This window comes from Anomaloglossus baeobatrachus, chromosome 3 (genome assembly GCF_048569485.1).
Source record: "Anomaloglossus baeobatrachus isolate aAnoBae1 chromosome 3, aAnoBae1.hap1, whole genome shotgun sequence".
Classification (NCBI taxonomy): domain Eukaryota; kingdom Metazoa; phylum Chordata; class Amphibia; order Anura; family Aromobatidae; genus Anomaloglossus; species Anomaloglossus baeobatrachus.
Window position 1 is genome coordinate 205,776,595 of NC_134355.1, and position 16,606 is coordinate 205,793,200.

The following is a 16,606-nucleotide window of genomic DNA, read 5'->3' on the forward strand; positions in this document are numbered from 1 at the left end:
GTTAAGGGGAGGTTGGGAGTGTTTGGAGACAGTTAGTGTTGAGTGGTGACTCAAGTGGAGACGTCAGGAGCTGGGCTCCTCATTTACTAGGTGGCAGACGTTGGTCTGAGCCTGGTAGGTGCTGTTTCCGGGACCGCGACATGGCTAGAGGAAGAGACAGAGCAGCTGTGCAGAAGAATGCGGACACAGTTCTTGTTCATCCTAAACCACTGGAGGGAAGAGATGAGGAGCCTGGCGATGGCGGTGCGAGCCCGTGAGATTGAGATCCCACTTGAAGAGAGGGTAAGCGGTTACCCAGTCCCTACTGATTGCCCAAATCCAGCCACAGTGGTTGAGGGATCCGGACCGCCCCCACTCGCGGTGAGCCCTACACTGTCATCTACCCCGTCCTCAGCGGACGCCGAGCTGCCCACACCAATCCCGGCAGTGGAACCTTCAGTGTCTTCAAAGGAAGCTCCAGCTGCTGAAACCACGGTGCTGTCCCTCATGCCCGTCACGACAGCGGTCACCCGGACCCTGTCCAGACCTGGCCGCATAACCGGGCCCGTCCTCAGAGGCGGAGCATCCGGACCCTGCAACCCCGGCTGCGGAGCAGTCGGTCTTTCAACTTGCAGATGCGGAAGTGAAGCCTGAAGATCCACCGGTTCCACTGTCGCGCGGCATCCCGACAACTGTTGGGGCCGCAAGAATCCACATTAAACCATAGCCAGCTAGGGAGCTGAGACCGGACGCTGACGCCCCCTACAGGGAACGACATCTCCAACGATTACAAGCTGAGATCACCACCCGAAACCAGCGACAACTGACACCAGCGATGACAATTCCAGACCAGCGGCAGCGGGAAATCGTTGCCCGTACACAGAGGGAGAAAGAAAATCTGAGGAAACCCACCTTTCGAGTTCGAGGGCCGCAACGAAGGGGCCTCGTGCGGCGCTTCAACCCTGAGAAAGGGTTGGGTTTCCTCTGTGAAGCAAGTCTCCCTGATGAGGTGTTTGTGGCTCGAAGAGATATCGAGCACCATCTCCCGAGGGATCACCCAGGCTGAAATCTGGAGCTGGGGGAGGTAGTCGCTTATACACGGCACTGGAGTGAGCGGGGCTGGTACGCCCTCTATGTGAAATGGCTCACTATGGTGAATAAGCAAGTTGTGCCAGCTGCCGCGGTTGACTACCAGCCTCCCAGTGAGCGGTACCAGTAGTTTGAAAAATGTAAATGCCAGTAGTTTAACGATGCCATAGAAACGTTAGGTATCGGTGTTTTCGTTTGTTATTTTCCACAGTTTGTTATTTTCCATATAGAACTGTTAGTAAATAAGTGCCTAATTAACCAGTTTTAATGAACAGAGTGAAAATAACCAGATTTGCTAGAAAATTGCTAAAATCTGTACACCCGGTACATGGACACCGTTGCGTTTTTATATATAAGTAAACATGGACCACGGTCACAGGACTGGCATAACCAACACAAACTCATGTTTTGTATATAGTTGCACCTCCTGTGCCCACCAGAGTCATCTAAAACAACACCCGGGACCTTAACCTGGTCACGGACCCACCAAAGGTTTCCAGGGGTTCAGGTTGTTTGGGTGGCGGGTTAACGGGATCCGGGACATTGGGACTGGACTGTCGTGGGTAGAGGCTGCAACGGAGCAGGTTGAGTCTCCGCTACCATTGAAACCAGTAGCGTCCCATCAATGAAGAGATGAACTCATAAAAGGTTTAGTAATGTTTAAGAAAAGTGCCTCACCTGCGTAGGATGAAAATGTTAATAAAAATGTTAACCCCTTTTCTACCTTTTCCACAGTTTTGAAAAAAAACCATAAACCTCTGTTGTCCTGTAGTTCGGAGACGAGCTACATTTAACCAAGGGGGAATGTGACGCCCTCGCCTATCAGGTCATCACAGGATATTGTGCAATCTGCCCTTCTGCATGATATCCATTTCCTCCTTGGTTACGGGTCCCTGACCTTTGGTGTTGTTATGAACAAGCTAATCAAAACCATAGGAACACTCTGCACCACACCCACTAGACATACCAGTGGACAGTCTGAAGGGAATAGGGCTGGCCACTTGGGGGGTTGGTTAAGGGGAGGTTAGTTGTCTTAGGAGACAGTTAAGGCCACTTTACACACAGAGATAAATCTTTGGCAGATCTGTGGTTGCAGTGAAATTGTGGACAATCAGTGCCAGGTTTGTGGCTATGTACAAATGGAACAATATGTCCATGATTTCACTGCAACCTCAGATCTGCCAAAGATTTATCTCTGTGTGTAAAGTGGCCTTTAGTGTTGAGTGGTGACTCTCAAGTGGAGAGGTCAGGAGCTGGGCTCCTCATTTACTAGGTGGCAGACGTTGGTCTGGGCCTGGTAGGAGCTGGAACCCGGTCACAGGGGATCGTGACAAGGGGCACGGACTGTCAAGGAGGACAGCCGGCGGCCTTGTGCCCTCACCGGGCAGGGTCAAGGGCACAACGGGGTACAAGGACCCCAGGCCCGGAAATAGCTTCAGGCGTCCTGGTAATTCACCCGATGAGGACGGAGCCTTCAAGATCCGTTCTCCACCCGCTCCAAAATCGGGGTACTGAGCGCAACGAGAGGGATAGGACCTTTCCACTACCTAGTCCAGAAAATCCCAAGCGAGAACCCTGAGAGCAAGCTCACTCTGTTAGCCATACGGGTGAGAGGGACCCGTTTAGTTTTAAGTTGAAAGGGACCAACTACAGAAAAGAGGTGTCAAGGTCACAGGCTAACAAGCAACACCAACGGGCATGGGATCCAGGCGTGCTCCCTCTCTGCTGCAGTGGCATGAAGAACTTTGGTTTACCACAGTTGTCAGTGTCAGTGTTATTGGACTGAATGAGTACGTAATTAACCCTTACCGGCCCGACGGCACCTCCCCGACACCATCACCGAGTCCCAGGGCATCCCCCCTACCCGTGGAGGGGTTTAACACCTGGCTGCCCACACCATCGCCACCAAGTACTCCCAGCCGCAGCGGTGGTACTTTACCCTTACCACACACCACGGGTGGTGTCACAAACTTTCCACACCAACCCCCTTTATTTGAGTGGCCGCACGACCCCAGGGTCCGGACGTCTCTCGAGCCACCACGGATCCGGATCAGAGCAGCCCGGCTGCTGATGCGGGGGCGGCACACTTGTATAGACTATCATAAACGCTATTACTGTAAAGAATTCACAGCACAACAATGTTTTTGCTACTGAGGGTAAAACATGTGTTCTTTACTAATTTGAACATGCTGATTCCAAATATGAACTCAGAATTTGCACAGCACGTCCAGATTTTGAGTTATACTTAGAAAAGGCCATACGCCTATTCAGGCATTGTTGAAGATATTCTTACACACATTCGTTGACCTCCCCGGACCTATCCGGGCATGTCCAGACATGTCTGGGAGCTGATATCAGCACTAACCAGTTATGGCTATATGTAGGACCTATCCAGACATGTCCAGACATGTCTGGGAGCTGATATCAGCACTAACCAGTTATGGCTATATGTATGACCTATCCAGACATGTCCAGACATGTCTGGGAGCTGATGTCAGCATTAACCAGTTATGGCTATATATAGGGAGTGCTGACACCAGATTTACAGACAACTGTTGGACAGTGTTCAATAAAGTTTTCTTTTAAAGCTAGTAGTGCGATTTATCTGGATTACAATGAATAGACGTAAATGTCTTAACGACCCGGACAATTTTTGTTATGTTTGCGGGAAATTTATTACGTTTGATCAACGCAAGAATTTGACCAGAAGAGTAAGAGTTGCTTACAAGTATTATTTTGATTGTCAAGTAGGAGATCAGGATAAAAACTGGGCACCTCATGTGTGTTGCACTGTGTGCTACTTTGGGCTAACGCAATGGTTGAATGGGAAAAGAAAAGGATTGACATTTGCAGTGCCCATGGTTTGGCGTGAACAGAAAGATCATAGTTCGGACTGTTATTTCTGTATGACTAAAATTGCCGGATATTCAAAGAGGAATAAATCACAAATTGTGTACCCTGACTGTGAGTCTGCTCGTAAGCCATTACCACACGATGCGGAGAATCCAGTGCCTGTTCCTCCTTCACCAGCCGCTGCTACTGAGACAGACAGTGATAGCTCAGATCCTAATAAAAAAGATGATGGCAGCGATGATGAATTTCATGCCCAAGAAGATCAGGAATATCAGAAGAGTAAGCCACACCTACTAAACCAATCTGATTTAGATGATCTGATACGAGATCTGTCATTGTCTAAAGAGAAATCAGAACTGTTAGCCTCTAGACTTCAGGAATGGAATTTGTTACAAGAAGGCACATCAATATCACACTTTCGTTATCGACACAAAAAATTAGCTTCATACTATGTCATGGAAAATGGTATCTGCTTCTGTACTGATGTGAATGGGCTTATGCTAGAGTTGGGTTGTAGACATTTTCCAGATCAATGGAGACTGTTCATAGACTCTAGTAAAGCAAGCTTGAAAGCTGTTCTGTTGCACAATGGCAATGAAAAGCCATCTGTCCCCATTGCACATGCGGTTGGAATGAAAGAGACCTATGCTTCTATGCAAATCATTCTGAAATTGATTAAATATTCAGAACATCAATGGAACATTTGTGCTGACCTCAAAGTTGTTGCACTAGTCCTTGGTTTGCAGTTAGGTTACACTAAGCATATGTGCTTTCTGTGCCTATGGAACAGTCGAGATGACAACAACCATTATAAAATTAAATGGTGGCCCAATAGAGATGAACATAAGATTGGTAAGCACAATGTTCAACACGAATCACTTGTCGATCCACTTAAAGTTTATCTTCCACCTCTTTACATTAAACTAGGACTAATGAAAACTTTTGTAGTAGCAATGGATCGTCAAGGGAATGGATTTAAGTATCTGAAGGAAAAGTTTAGTGCATTGAAAACTGAGGCCGAACTCAAAGCAGGAATCTTTATTGGTCCTGAAATCCACCAACTAATCCATGATGCAATCTTCAAGAAAGAACTCACCCCACTTGAACTAACTGCATGGGATGCATTTATATTAGTAGTTCAAAACTTCCTTGGAAACGAAAGAGCAGAAAACTATGCTGAACTAATAGACAATATGCTTCAAGCATACGAAATGCATGGTGCCCGAATGTCATTGAAAATGCATTTTCTACATTCACATCTTGACTTCTTTCCTCCAAATATGGGTAATGTCAGTGACGAACATGGTGAGAGATTCCACCAGGACATTTCTACTATGGAAAAAAGATACCCAGGTCGCTTTAACCCCAACATGATGGGCGATTACTGCTGGTTTTTGCAACGGGCCACTAGAACCACTCACAAGCGCAAAAGCAAGTGCCTGAAGCACTTTTAAAAGTACTCTGCTGAGTTCAAGGCGATTTCTTAAGCTACTATAAGTGATTTTTAAGTTTTTTGGTTTATTTACCTATACTTCTTTTTCAATAATAATACATGTTGTGAAACTGTGGGACATAACGATTCTGTATCTTTATTAATTGCTTATTTTAATTTTCACAAAAATTGGAATAACTTAATATCCTGACGTGCTACAAAAAAACTAACTTCAGATTTGGATTCAGCACATTTGATTTAGTATAGCACACATGGTTTTTGCCAAGTAGCAGACAAAAAGTGTTTATTTGTTGGAATCAGAACCCTCTGCAACTCATCCCCAATCTCTATGACCAGCTCATAGGAGCCCAAAGATTCACAAAACTTGATCTAAGAGGTGCATATAACCTTATCCACATCAGAGAAGGAGATGAGTGGAAAACAGCATTTAACACTCCAGAGGCACACTAAGAGTACTTAGTAATGCCTTTTGGGTTAAGTAATGCGCCGACCATCTTTTAGAACTTTGTTAATAACATTTTCAGAGATATCTGTGTTCAATATGTGGTGGTCTATCTGGATGACATCCTGAGTTATTTATCTGATGTTATGTTACATGTCCTACATGTACAAACTGTACACCAAACACTCTGGGATAACTCCTTATTCGATAAACTTGAGAAATGTGGCTTTTTTGCTGAGGAAGTTAATTTTCTGGGCTATATTTTTTCTGTTGAATGCTTCCTCATGGATACCTCAAAGCTTCAGCCCATTAAGGAATGGGTGCAGCCCAAGTCCCTGAAGGCTCTGCAGAGTTTTCTTGAATTTGCTAATTATTACCATAAATTTATTACAAATTTCTCTAATATTGCCAAACCACTCACCGATCTGAATAAGAAGGGGGCAGATGTGGTAAATTGGACGCCTGAGGCGATTCATGCCTTCGCTAAGCTGAAGGAATGTTTTTCCTCTCACTCTATACTGATTCAGCCTGACCTTATGTGTCTTTTTATTGTTGAAGTGGATGCCTCTGAGAATGGAGTGGGAGTGGTGCTATCACAAGGTACTCCATCTCTCATTCATCTTCGACCATGTGCCTTCTCTTCTTGTAATTTTTCTGCGATTGAGAAAAATTATTAAATTGGCAACCGTGAACTGTTGGCAATTAGATGTGCCATCGAAGAATGGTGCCACTTCCTTGAAGGTGCCAAACATAAAGTCACAGTTATCACGGACAATAAAAACTGGACTTTCTAGGCAAGCTACCGTAGGTGGGCGTTGTTCTTCTCCAAATTTGATTTTGTGGTATCATTCTGGCTTGGTACCAAGAACATAGGTGCTGATGCTCTTTCCCGTAGCTTCTGTACATCTCAGCCTGATGACTCTGAACCAGTACCTATTCCAGTTGAAGGTATTATTGTATCATCTGTCCCCTTGGATCTAGTAGAAGAGATCAGTAATACCCAAGACCACGATGATACCTCTAGCCATAAACTGTTTGTCGCTCCCCAATTTCACCTTCATATATTTCAGGAGTCTCATAATTCTATGCTTACAGGTCACCCTGGTGTAAGCAATACCCTCCTACTAATAACCAGGAATTTTTGGTGACCTACTATAGTTAAAGACTGTAAAGGACTAGTAAGGACTGTATACTTGTGAAACTTGTGCCTGAGCTAAGACATCCCACACATGTGCCTCCGGATTTCTCCTACTTCTACCCACTCCCGGGACTTGGACTCACTTTTCCATAGACTTCATTACTGACCTCCCAGACTCGGAAGGGAAGACTTGTATCTGGGTAGTGGTGGATAGGTAAATATATAAGAAAAGACAGAAGTCTTTAAATTTGCCTAAATATATCCATACATCCCATGATCAAAGATAAACAGGAAAAATCTATAAAATCTATAATGAACATAGAAATTTATTTGAACATAGAGTACATGGGATATAAAAGTACAGAGAAATATCATGACCATGAAAATGACACAAAAAGGTGAAAAACACCCCATGTGGGGCCACATGTCAAGACAATGTATATACTTGCTCCCTGATAAAGTGCTGAGTGAGAAAATCACATATACAAGTAAGAAAGCCGTTTGCAGCAAGGCACCTTACTACATACACTGAACAAAGTCAGAGGGCTGCATGCTGCAAGACAACAAAGCATGAGTATCACCACAGCACTACACTTAAAGTGAGGGAGCTTACCAGGATAAAACACCTTGCATGTGGACACACATGGGGACAAGTCCCAACACGTGTTTTGTGTGACTTCCTCAGGGGACCACTTTTGCTGCTCAAACTTTTTCTAGTGGTGGATAAGTTCAGTAAGCAGTGTCATTTTGTACCTCTGTCCGGACTGCCTAATTCTGAAACCCTAAGTAGGCTATTCATTAGTCACATTGTATGATTACACGGGGTTCCAGAGAATATGTTTCTTCAAAAATCTAGAAATGAACTGGGTTCCCCAGTCAGAAACAATATTCTCTGGAACATCTGCCGCTAGCAGAGTTCACTATTAATATTCATTATCATAAATCGATCAAGACAACCCCCTTTTGCTGTAATCTTGGGCTACATCCTAATTTTGGGTCTTTTTTTCTGCCACAGGGGTGGAAACTCCTGAGGCAGAGAGATCTGTGGATAAATGAAAACTCATCTGGGCTGAAGTCCGAGAGAATTTGAAGAAGGCACAGGGTGGTCAAGCGTCAGCGGCCAATAAAAGACGTGCCAAAGGTTCAAGCTTTGGAGTTGGGGACAAGGTATGGTTATCTACAAAGCACATTAAACTCAAGGTTCCTTCTGCCAAACTGGGTCCCAAATTTATTGGACCATTTAAAATAGTTGAGGCCATTAATCTCGCAGCCTTCCATCTGAAGCTTGCTCCATATTTTAAGTTATCCAGTGTGTTCCATAAGTCCCTCCTCAAGTTGTATCGTAAACCTATTCACCCAGTCAAGAAACCCTCTCCCCCTGTTCAAGTTATAGGTTACTTAGAGTATGAGGTACAGAGAATCATTGATTCCCGTGTTGTTAGAGGGTTGGTACAGTATCTTGTGCATTGGAGGGGTTATGACCCGGAGGAGAGAGCATGGGTTCTGGTGATAGATATCCATGCTAAAAGCCTTGTCAAGAGGTTTCACCTCCAGTTCCCCAATAAGCTAGGTCTTAAAGGTCCGGAGGCCTCTCATGGAAGGGGGGTACTGTCACGTCTCCACCAGAGTCTGCGGCTTTGATTTCTCCTCCGGCCAGCAGGCACCGCTGCATTCCCATGGTGAGTGGTGGCGATGATAAAGGCGGATTCAGTACCAGTAGCTCTGGTGAGCGCAGTCTCTGCCCATCCACCAAGCTTGGTAGGACTGGTACTTGCAGTACCACTGGCTGGCTGTGGTGGTGTGTGCCTTCCAGGTGAAGTTATCAACTTCTAGCTCCAGCCTATGGGAAGGCACCACATTCTTCTTCTACATTCAGTAGTCTGCTGCTCCCTGGCAGATATAGTCTAGGTATTCTTGCTTGTCTCTAGTTCAGACCCTGCTCTGTATTTTGATCCCTGTGTTTTGACCTCTGCCTGCTCTCTGACAACTCTCCTGCCTGCCGTTTTGTACTTCACTTCTATGTCCAGTTTGACCTTAACCTAATTTCCTGACTACGCTCTTGCTTGCCAATTTTGTCCCTTTTTGTACCTCCTGGTTTGATCCTGCCTGATGATACTCTTCTCTGGATTGCAACGTTCAAGAGGCAGCAACCTCCTGGTCCCTGTAGTAATTCCAGATCCCTATACAGGGGTTAAAGGCTTTCAGAGTTCTCGGGATCCTGCTGTGTGGGCGGCTTTCCTCTAGTCTGTCCATGACAACCATCCTGAGACTGTGGTGCCAAACAAACGTTACATTTCATCCTTACAGCACAACTGAGCAATCACTCAGCGTCTCACTTACAGTACACTGCTATCTGTATCCTCAGGATGTAGATACTGGTAACTCTAATGGTAAAAGAGGGACCTTCCTCTTCCACCATTCAACTTGTGCATCCAATACTCAATAATGTCACTTGATCGCTCCTGCTGTATGGAGCTTTCCTGAAATTCCACTGCTGGCAATACAGAATGGCAGCAAAGCTACAAGTGAACTCCTGTTAACTTTTTTTTGTGACATGCCAGCACATCACAGTTGTGCCAGAATGTACGAGCTGATCACAAAAAGAAGTGAAATCCAGGGGACCAGAACACTGGGAGAATGGGAGCGAGATGAGTATGCACTGGTATCTTTTGTGTGTATGTAATGCGTGGGATGTACAGTATATAGGGTGAGGTTATCATGTATATAGGGGGCTATGTGAGGGCTCATACTATATATAGGGGGCTATGTCAGGGCTCATACTGTATATAGGGTGCTCTGTGAAGGCTCATCCTATATATAGGAGGCTATATGGGAGCATATATTGTATACTAGAAGGTGGCCCGATTCTAACGCATCGGGTATTCTAGAATTTATTGTGTAGTTAATGTATGATTTTTGTTATATATATATAGATGTTGTTGTGTGTAGTTGCCAAGTGTTTGTGTAGGGCGCTGTAAATGTTCTGGGTGTTGTCTGGGTGTGGGGGGGTGTGAGAGCGGTGTTTGTGTGTTGCGTTGTGTGTGTTGCGTTGTTTGTGGAGCGCTGTGTGTCTGCAGCGTTGTGTGTGTGTGGTGCTGTGTGTGTTGTGCGGTTTGTGTGGGAGTGTGTCTGTGTGTGTGTGGGGTGCATGTGTGTGTTTTGGGGAGCTATGTTTTGTGCGGTGTGTGTCTTGGAGGAGTAGTCCTGGGGAGAGAGGAGTCTAATAGGAGGATTAGTCCTGGGGAGAGAGGCGTATAATAGGAGGAGTAGTCCTGGGGGGTGAGGAGTATAATAGGAGGAGTAGTCCTGGGGGGAGGAGTATAATAGGAGGAGTAGTCCTGGGGGGAGAGAAGTATAATAGGAGGAGTAGTCCTAGGGGGAGAGGAGTATAATAGGAGGAGTAGTCCTGGGGGGGGAGTATAATAGGAGGAGTAGTCCTGAGGGGAGAGGAGTCTAATAGGTGGAAGTCCTGGGGAGAGAGGAGGATAATAGGAGGAGTAGTCCTGGGGAGAGAGGAGGATAATGGGGAGAGAGGAGGATAATAGGAAGAGTAGTCCTGGGGAGAGAGGAGTATAATAGGAGGAGTAGTCCTGGGGGGAGAGGAGTATAATAGGAAGAGTAGTCCTGGGAAGGGAGGAGTCTAATAGGAGGAATAGTCCAGGGGTGTTACGGTTGCTGCGAGTACTGGAGACTATGTCCAGATTTCTTGCTACTGCACATGTGCGAGCGCTGGAGACTAAGTCCAGATTTCTTGCTACTGCACATGTGCGAGCGCTGGAGACTAAGTCCAGATTTCTTGCTACTGCACATGTGCGAGCGCCGGAGACTAAGTCCTATCTTGGAGCCATTGCACATGTGCGGGTGACATCATCGCTGACACGAGGTCACATGTCTCTGACACCTTCTATGCCGATTGGTCGCTGGTCATGTGCTTGTGACGCCTTGCTCGGTGATAGGCCAGCATGACGTCACTCCTGTTGTTCTGGCAGCGGATTGGCTCTGGTGTCCTCCATCTTGGATGAGGCACAGAGTCTATATAAGACCCTGACACACGCCGCATGGCGCTCAGTCCTCTTGGTTCATGCATAAGAGTAGACGCTCTGTGCGCGTTCCTCTAGGCATTCCTCTGTCTATGCTAGGTGAGCGCTACCGGCAGGGTAGCGTTCTTATACCTTACAGCTTCGGCTGCTGTCCGTATCCTTACCTCTTAGGGGAGCGGACATAGGCAGGTGCCTGAGGCACATGGTCTGGCTGGGCCTTGTGATTCGACTCGTAGGTGGACGTTGCCGCTAGGGTAACGTTCCTTATACTGCATCTGGCAGTTGTTCGTATCCTCGCACACTAGGGGAGCGAACAGAGGTAGGAGCTTTGTGCGGCTTACGCTGCTGTTCGTCTCTTTTGCACCACTAGAAGAGCGGACCTAGGCAGGTGCCATATCTAGTGGTTTGTGTCCTCGCACACTAGTGGAGCGAACACAGGTAGGAGCTTTGTGCGGCTTACGCTGCTGTTCGTCTCTTTTGCACCACTAGAAGAGCGGACCTAGGTAGGTGCCATTTCGCACACATTGCCTTTGTCTCTGTGATTATTAACAGAGATCATTCCACACACCCTCCAAGTAAGGGAGGAATTGCTTTACTTACTTATTATATCCTTCTGTGAGTTAACAGAGGTATTGCACTCTGCCATAGTCTGCAGCAGAGTCTTTGCACGGTGGACCCTGACTGTCTGATACTCCTTTAGGTTATTATCAGACAGCCCCCCGTAACAAGGGGAGAAAGGAGGATAATAGGAGTAGTCCTAGCGGGGAAGAGTGTGATGCCCTGGACTAGCCAGGTAGTTACAAACATACCAACATACACACCCCCACCCTAGGCAGTTACAGCAGCCAAACCAAAAACCCTTGTTGCCTCCCTCCAGAGTCTGATGTCCACACCAGATGGGGCGGAGCCAGGTGGTTGGCCCCACCCACCGAGGCGTTCACAGGTCTGGAGGCGGGATAGCAGTAGACCAGTTCAGGAGGTGAAAGTGAGAAGACAAGAACTGCAAGTGTCTGGGTTGGAGCCCAGACACTGACAGCAAGGTTGGCAGACAGTGGTGGCAGCCTGCAGGAGTTAGTGGAACTCCACAGAGCCGTAAGGACCGGGGTCGGGCATCGGCCCGCCAGTACCGGACCGGGGAACGGAGTGAAGCTAAGCACACAGGCAGGGCCATGGGACCCCGACCAGGCTTGGAGCCGCCATCAGTAGTCAAATCCGAATGTGACAGGAACCCCAGGGGTTTCCCAACTACCAAGTCCCGATTGAAGGCAACCGTCCACCCAGAGAGGATATACAGCCACCGCCACAGGCTAGAGATTCAAGGGCCAGCGCCTGCGGGCAAAATGGGCTCCTACGGCACCTATACGCCGGGGAGCGGACTATCGGTGGGCAACCACAGGAGTCAGAACATCATTCTAAAAGGTGCAGGGAAAGACAGCCACCATCAGCTGTCCGGGGAGAGCACAACAACAACACTGCAGCCGGCTGCGGAACCCGTCCATCCAGCCGTTTTGGTTTACCAACGACTCTGTCAGTGATTGTCTGAGTGAGTACACCAGTGCCGTCAGGCACCACGCCGCACAGTCCCTGCACCCCAGCCATCCCGCCTCCCCGTCACCACCATCGGGCCCCGGGATCACCAACCCCTGCCCATGGAGGGGACAACATCTCAGCTCCACCCTACCATCTTTCCCAAGATCCCCGTTACCAGCAGCGGTGGTGCCATTATCACCATGACCCGTGGGTGGCGTCACAAAAAATCTCCCTAACCAAACCACCCCCCTTTCACTCACGGGTGAGGAGCGCCGCTCGAGTCCCCGGGCCCGGTCCACCGCTCGAGCCACCGAGGCGCAGCAGCAGCAGAAGCCCCGGACCCGAGTGTGGCGAGCGCGTCCCCTCCGCCCGCGACAACTTGGCGTCTGCAAACAGGATAGAACTGATCTACTTACCAGTAGAAGTGCGCCTTGTGGTCCCCGCCGGCGGAGTCCGGACGAGAAATTGAAAGCGCCGCCATCTTTGTCGCGAAAATCTCCCGCTCGAGTGTCTTCCCCGAGCAGGGAAGGCGTGAAAGCGAAGCCCCGCCCCCAACAAGTGGAAGTGGTAGAAGGAACCAAGGGGGACGGGAAAAAGATGTATGCGCCCGACGGAGCCGGTGGAGGAGCGGCGGTCGCAGCCGCAGCAGCGCCCGTAGATGGAAACGGGATAGCTCGTGCTCCGGCCGCAAGAGCGGGAGAGGTCGCGGGCCCTGCGGTCGCCCAGGTAATGCCGTTCTCCCTGCCCTATGTGCCCAGTGCTACCTGGCTACTTCATTACGGTGGGAAGCCTGATGCTTTGCAGGTGTTCCGGAAAAAGATTAGCCCGGTCCTTGATTTCTATCCCTTGACTGACAGGCAACAGGCAGCGGTAGTACTAGGGCAGCTAACCGGCGCGGCTGAGCAGGAGACGGAGACCTGGACCAACGCGGATCGGGCCTCAGTGACAACCATTTTTGAGAAACTCCAAATCGCTTTTGAGACCCGCACGGAAGCGGAATTGCGGATGCAGTTCTATCAGTGTCGACAGCGGCCTGTGGATAATATAAGAGACTATGCCCTGCGCCTGCAAACCGCCCTCCGTACGCTGAAGCGGGTGGACACTATTAACGATGCGGACAGCAATAAGATGCTAGTGGAACAATTCCTGCAAGGGCTGGGGTCTGTGGAAGACCACAAGCAGCTACGGCTATGGACCGTAGAACACCCCAATCTGGACTTTGCAGAGCGGAAGGAGCGGGCCATCAAGGCCCTGCAGGCTCCAACGCCAGACGCTCCTGAGGCGGCCCCATGGCCGGCTGAAACCGCTCCCATCACAGTGGCACCTCCTCTCCCAGCTCTCCCGGCCCCTGCAGCGCCCATCGGGATGATGGAGGAGCTAGCTGCCCAGGTCAGCCGCATGGATGGAGACCTAGCCAAGATCCTCGCCGCACTCCAGCTTCCGACGAGAGTCAAGCCTCCAGGGAGGATCCAGCTCACCGACAGCCCGGAGGACGTCCCCTGGATGCAGCGGAGAAGGACCAATGACTCACGGTATGGGCCTCCTATTTGTTATAAGTGCAGCAAGCCTGGCCACTACTCTAGGCGGTGCCCGTTAAACGAGCAACCCCTGGGGCCAAGAGCCAATCCTCAGGAGTAGACACCAACGGCCCCCTCCGATTGGCGAAATTGGTACGTCGGAGCTCGCCCCATCATCCCCCTGGCAGTGGACGGCATCCCGCTCATGGCCCTCTTGGACACAGGTCACAGGTAACCCCTATACCATATACACTGTACCAGCAGTATTGGGGTACTGACAAACTTGCCCCCTCTGAAGATAGCCTGACCCTTGTCGCAGCCAATGGACTCCTGCTAACCCAGGTGGGATACAAGCAAGTGACCCTGACTGTGGGACGTGCAGAGTTAAAGAATCAAGGGATGATTGTGGTGATGAATGAACCCAGTGATCATATCCCGAAAGTAATCTTAGGGACCAATGTGATGGAGCATTGTATGAGTGAGGTGCTGAATCTGTTGCAGCAGTTGGCCACCACAGCAGGAGGAGGCCGACAGAGGGATGTGCAGCGTGAGATCCGGGCCCTTTTGTATCGGCAGCAAGTGAACTCAACTGGTGGAGAGATTGGTGGAGTGAGGGTGATGGATGTGGCCCCCTTGGTCGTGCCACCCCGAAGTGAGATGATGATTTGGTGCAGGGCAGCAGTAGGCCCCCAGGGGTGCGACTACCTGGCGATGGTGGAGCCCACGCCTTCGGAACACTGGCCCACGATGATGGCAGCCAGAGGGGTGGTTGACGTCAAAAAGGGGAGAGTGCCTGTGAGAGTGTTGAATTGTGGGGAGGAAGAAGTTAGGCTCCCCCGTTACGCTACCCTTGCCAAGTTGCTCACCATAGACCCTCACACCATTCACGAAGCCATCCCTCCTACCTCAGCATCCCCTGAGAGTTACCATACACCCACTGAATAGTTAGAGGAGTGGTGCCAGGAATTACACGTAGGCACTGACGCCACACCCACGCATCACAAAAAGGGGGTATACAGGGTGGTGCAAGAGTATGAACAGGTTTTCAGCAAGCACCCATTAGATTTCGGGAGGATTAAGGGGGTTCAACACCATATACCTACAGGCGTACATCCACCTATTAAAGAAAGATATAGACCCATCCCGCCAGCACATTATCAATGCGCCAAAGACATGTTGAGGAACATGAAGGAGGCAGAGGTCATTCGGGATAGTTATAGTCCCTGGGCAGCCCCACTGGTGCTGGTAAAAAGGAAGGACGGCACCATGAGAATGTGTGTGGATTACCGGAAGATCAACCAGATCACGCATAAAGATGCCTATCCTCTCCCCCGTATCGAAGAGTCGCTAGCTACGCTGTGAACTGCTAACTTCTTCTCTACCCTTGACCTTACCAGCGGGTACTGGCAGGTAGCGGTCGCACCGGAGGACCGTGAGAAGACTGCATTCGCAACTCCTATGGGACTCTGTGAGTTTAACAGTATGATGTTCGGGCTGTGCAACGCCGCGGAACCTTCCAACGGCTCATAGAGTGTTGCCTGGGACATCTCAATTTCGAAACGGTCCTACTGTACGATGTGATCGTATATTCCCAGACGTACGAGGCCCACCTGGAACATCTGGCTGAAGTGTTTGCGTCCCTAGCCAAGTATGGGATGAAACTGAAGCCCTCCAAGTGCCACCTATTGAAGCCCAGGGTGCAGTACCTCGGACACGTGGTGAGCGCGGAAGGTGTTGCCCCAGACCCCGAGAAGATCACTGCTATTCAAGATTGGCCGAGACCGACCACAGTGAGGGAGGTGAGACAGTTCCTGGGCCTGGTAGGCTACTACCGTCGCTTCATCAAGGGGTACACGAAGATGGCCGCCCCCATGCAAGACCTCCTTGTGGGGCAGACTAGGGGTGGCAGGTCCCCTGGGTCTCTGTTCGTGTGGGAGAAGAAGCATGAGGAGTCCTTCCACCAGCTGAAGACGGCCTTGACAGGAGAGGAAATCCTGGCATATCCTGATTACAGCCTCCCGTTCGTCCTCTACACCGATGCCAGCAATGTGGGCTTGGGAGCGGTCCTGTCCCAGGTCCAGGACGGGCGAGAGAAGGTGATTGCCTATGCCAGCAGAAAACTCCGTCCCACGGAAAGGAACCCCGAAAATTACAGCTCCTTCAAGCTTGAGTTCCTGGCCCTGGTGTGGGCAATCACCGAGAGGTTCCGACACTATCTCGCAGCGGCAAAATTCACAGCCTACACGGATAATAATCCGTTAACTCACCTGGACACAGCCAAACTGGGCACACTAGAGCAGCGGTGGGTGGCCAGGCTATCTAATTATGACTTCACTATCAAATACAGAGCCAGGCGAAAGAACACCAACGCGGATGCGTTGTCTCGGATGTCCCACCTGCCGGACGGGGGGTCAGAAGACGATGACCTCGAAGAAATTGAGTTGCCCGTGTTCCATCGGCCCCCGGTCGAAAAATTCCATGTCAAACAACAGCAGGCAAACCTGGACCCGCTACCCAGTTAGGGGTGGCGAGAAGCCCAAGACCAAGTGCCTGCCGTCCAGTTGG

General features: G+C 49.5%; 1 protein-coding gene across 1 annotated transcript in view; it reads right to left on the reverse strand.

Moving 5' to 3' along the window:
- Positions 1-16,606, reverse strand: part of PCNX2 (pecanex 2) — a 1,407,555-nt gene that overhangs the window by 820,993 nt on the left and 569,956 nt on the right. The gene's annotated exons all lie outside the window — the stretch shown is intronic.